Source organism: Papio anubis, chromosome 4 (assembly GCF_008728515.1).
Source record: "Papio anubis isolate 15944 chromosome 4, Panubis1.0, whole genome shotgun sequence".
NCBI lineage: Eukaryota > Metazoa > Chordata > Mammalia > Primates > Cercopithecidae > Papio > Papio anubis.
In genome coordinates, this window is record NC_044979.1 from 81,245,347 (window position 1) to 81,250,096 (window position 4,750).

At 37.2% G+C, this 4,750-nt stretch overlaps 1 long non-coding RNA gene across 1 annotated transcript; it reads right to left on the minus strand.

The window, feature by feature from the left end:
• Window positions 1-1,039: 1,039 nt before the first annotated feature.
• On the minus strand, window positions 1,040-1,995 carry LOC108584829. The gene is made up of 2 exons (XR_001900363.3): window positions 1,586-1,995; window positions 1,040-1,257 (listed from the first exon to the last, which is right to left on the minus strand). It is a non-coding gene; the product is annotated as an uncharacterized LOC108584829 (long non-coding RNA).
• Between the last annotated feature and the right edge of the window lie 2,755 nt (window positions 1,996-4,750).

Sequence of the window (4,750 nt, forward strand, 5' to 3'; positions counted from 1 at the left end):
ACACACACATATATATACATATATATATATAAAAACCTCCTGAGTATCTGGGATTACAGGTGACTGCTACCATACCTGGCTAATTTTTATATTTTTAGTACAGAAGGGGTTTCATCATTTTGGCCAGTCTGGTCTGGAACTCCTGACCTCAAATGATCCACCCACCTTGGCCTTCCAAAGTGCTGGGATTACAGGTATGAGCCACTGCACCCGGCTGGCCATAGTTTTATATTTTGAACTTTAGTGTTGATGGTGGTTTAAGTGGAGAAGAGGAGTCATAGTTCATGTCCTTTATCTTCCACGAGACTCCTGTTCCCTATATAAGTAAGTGGCATTAAATATATATATGTTGAAAGAGGATTTTTTTCCCGCTCTTCCTCTTGAGCCACACCAAGCCACTGGGGGAAGGAATGGCATCTCATTTCTATCACTAATTACATATAAGTCAGATTTTTACTCAAGCAAAACCCCGTGTAAATTTTTATGTTATCTGTGATAAAATATTGGAGATACTCAGAATTCATTCATTTTGCTGGTGTATGTCAAATTAAATTTCTGATATGAAAATGGAATGACAATGTGAAAGCTGGGGTTAAGATCATACTTGTCATGTAAAGAATATATATGGGCAATAGTTTTTTCAAACTTGAAATAATAACATTAACTCACCTTAATGAAAAGGTACATGAATTTGAGTAATAAAAAGATCTGAAAATTATGTCATGGTGTTTCCTGGCTTCTTTTCCTCTTCTTTAACTAACTATGTTCTCATATTTTTATTCAGCTAATGTCTATTTTAATTAGGTTGGGTATTGAATATACCTGGATGAATTAGATACAATCCTTCCTCTTGAGAAGGTCATGGTCAGAAGAAACCAGATACGTTAAACACACACAGACACCCATGCCCCATACAAACACAACATACTGCACCTTATCAAAGACTTCAAAGTGTCTGAGATTTCACCCTATTTGAATGCTTAAAAACTGAGCCTGCTATAGTTTCAAGGATGCTGGCAGAAGACATGAGATTCCTGGGTCAGAGAAAAGAACTTTATTATTTATGGCACAGCAGACAACATAAGCTTCAGTGTTGCCATAGATTTATTTCCAAACCCACCAAGTTCCGTGGGGTCTATATAAAGAGGACCAGGTAGATATGCACGCCATAGGTTTGTATTCTTGTTGAGAGGCCCCAAGCTTAAGAAGTTTCCGGTATTATAAAGGAGGCTGTTGGCAAACTTGCTTAAGGTTCACCTTGGAGGGAAACATTATCTTTATTAAGATAGGTTAGGAAAAAACTTGCTTTCTCTTTTCTCAAAGGGATACACTCTCTCTCTCTTCTAAGGTAGTTTTCCATACAAACATCCTTAAAAAATTGTTGAAGACAAAGGCTGTCAATGTCTTCATTCAAATAATAAAAAATATAAGAGATTCATGGAGAATTGCTTCCCAGCATTTATATAATGAAATTAATAGCATTAGAATATGATACATTCTGTGGATGAACTATAGGTATGCCACAGAGGAGGACACAACCACATCTGCTTTGGGGAGTCTAGGAATAAGGGAAGATACATTTTACCTTGCTGTGGAGGGAAGCAAAATCCAGACAAGGTAAACTTCAGATCAGGAGAACACTCCCTGCTGCTCTAGGACTGCCCTCCAGTTGGTGGAAAGCCTTCATCTCTCAGGCATTCAACTCTGGCGACTTTCTACAGAATGGGAGGGTGATCCATGATCCAAGCTTCCTTGGGCACTGTTGCCTTGGACGCAAATTCCAGGTACAGCACCAGGGGATCTGTTTCTCTTGGTAATCCTAAACATTTATGCCACTACAAGTTTTCCTCATTTTAAAGCTTCCTTAATGGCTTTATTTGATGGGGTTAAGGGAACACTTTCTCTTGGGGTTGAGGAACAGAAGAATAGCTGTTGGTTTTGACAGTTTACTCCTCATTCCCTGTGGATTGCATGTTTATGACATGGAAGCCTGGCCTGAATAAATGGAATCATGGAAACAGAACTTTAGAACTAAAAAGTTCCTAGAGTCATCTAATTGGTACTTTCTTTTTAAAATTTCCCTAACTGCCTTCTTTCTCAAACATTTTGATTGCTTTGTGTGTTTCAAGCGGGGCATGCAAAAATGAAGAACAGCCTTTCTCCTTCAGTTGTTCACAGAATGGTGGAGATGAAGAGAAATATTCAGTCAATTACAACTTACAAGGATAAATTCTAAGACAGAAGAAACTGCAAGGTGCTGTGGTTAGCAAACCTGATTCAGATAAGGTTATCGTTAGTGAATTTTCAGAAGAGATAATTCTTAAATTGGGTCTTGAAGGGTGAGCATAGGGTATTTAGGAAAAGAACTGGTAGGAAGGAGGTGGTGTAAGTCACACCAATCAAGGGCTTTATATGCATGCTAAAGAGTCTGGATTTTATTCCAGTTGGTAACGGAGAACTTCTGAAGGAAGTTTATCAAGGAATGATATGACTAGATTTGCATTTTGGAATGATTACCTTGGCAGCAATTTGGAGAATAGATTGAAAGGAGAAAAGCTGGAGATGTAGAGGTCAATGAAGATATTGTTACTGTGACCTTAGCAGGAGATTGATGAGGCTCTGCCTAATATCATTAGCATACAGACAAAAGAAGTGCCTGGAGAACAGCAGGGAAATCAATAGTATTGGTGAAAGATGGGGAAAAGTGGGAGCGAGCAAGGATGCAAAAGTGACTTTCAGATTTGTGGTTGGGCAACTGGGTAGATGTGCTGTTATAAAACAAGATCTGGAGAAAGAAACTTTGGTAAGAGTTGAGATTAATTCAAGTCTTGACATACTGTGACTTAATTATCTCTGGATCATTTATGTAGACATGATATCTGGATTTGGACCTATAGAGATGGGGACTCTATTCAGCTTTTTCATTGCTAGATCAGCATTTATTCCAATCTTCCATTTCTTTCTGTGGCCCCTTTTGAAGTCATGCTGCAGTGATGGACAGAATACTGCAAAGCATTTTGGGCTCTCTACTTCACTAAGCACATCTTTCTCATCTGAATGCTCATACACCTAATGTTAGTTCTTTCATGTAAATCTTTGCTTTATATTGAATGTGACTTGAAATTATTGTAAGGTTCACATCTTTATTTGAAAATCATTTAATTCAATGGTTCTATGTCATGAAAATGTTTTTCCTCTTTTCTCTCTGTTGGAAGTGGTTTGATTGTTTGGCAAATGTGCATAGCATTCTCAGAACTCTATTCAGTTTGCACAATCTGTTATACCTGGAAATTGTAGATTCATATGATAAAAAAATAGTTTCTCAATCTTTGTTACTACTTGCTGTTTGCAGAATTTGGTTTCTACATTATTTTTATTCAGCATGAATTATTTAAGAATAGGACATATCAATGAAACCATTTTACACACTTACAAAAAGGAATGATTTTTGCTTTTCATTTCAAATTCACCCTTTGCTTCATGCTGTACAATTCAGCTTTTTAACAATTGTACCGTAATGTTACTGGTAACTTAGGGTCTACTTCATCCTTTGTATTATGCTGATTAGTGAGTACAGATTTATTATTTTCATCTTTTTGCAAACAGAGTGACTCTATATAGACATAGAAAAAGGATTTATTTCCATCAGAGAAATGAAACTTGATGCCTCAGTTTTGATTTTGAATCAAATAAAACGTAAGTCACAGTTCATAGAAAGTCAGGACTGACAAGGATTATTAAATCAAATTACCTCCATTTACATAAGAAAGATTGAGGAAATTTAAGCTTCTTCCTCAAGACCCCAGGATTAACTCTTTTATCTTACCTTATTTTATCATCTAATTTGGGTAAAATATCTCCTTTCTATCTGTTTCTGTGCCTTTTTGCAAATCGCACTAAGTATAGATCAAGTGGCCAATACATATGATGCCCAATTCTCACAAAGCACCAACTGTTAATACCTTTTATATTTGCTTTGGGCATAAGTCTAGTCACCATCTTCCCTCCTATTTCTCCCAAGTTTTAAAAAGCTTGAAAAGCTCCACTTATTTTCTGAAGGTTGGGAAATACTTGTTCTACACAGTTAAACAAGTCTTCTCTAAGACAGAATTTTCTCATCTGGATATATGAAACATCTCTCCATTTATTTAGTTTTTTATGTTTTAAATTTTTCTTCATCTAGGTCCTACATTTCCAGCTGTGTTTTCCCTAGGTTATTTATAATTATTATTGGAATAATTTGGGGGTCACATTTCAAAGTGGTTTTGCTAATATATGAGAAAACAATTGAGTTTTGTATTTTGATCTACCCCTCTTAAAACCTTATTTTATTACTTACTAAAATTGATACTATTGAATTTCTGAGATAGAAAATAGTGTTGTTTTGACTAGGTGTATTAGTTCGTTTTCATGCTGCTAATAAAGACTTACCCAAGACTGGGTAATTATAAAGAAAAAGAGGTTTAAGGCACTCATGGTTCCACATGGCTGGTGAGGCCTCACAATCATGACTGAAGGCAAAGGAGGAGCAAAGGGACATCTTACACGGTGGCAGGCAAGAAAGCGCGTTTGCAGGGGAATTGCCTTGCCTTTTTTTTTTTTGAGACAGTCTTGCTCTATCGCCCAGGCTGGAGTGCAGTGGCACAATCTTGGCTGACTGCAAGCTCCGCCTCCCAGGTTCACGCCATTCTCCTGCCTCAGCCTCCCGAGTAGTTGGGACTACAGGTGCCCACCACCACACCCGGCTAAT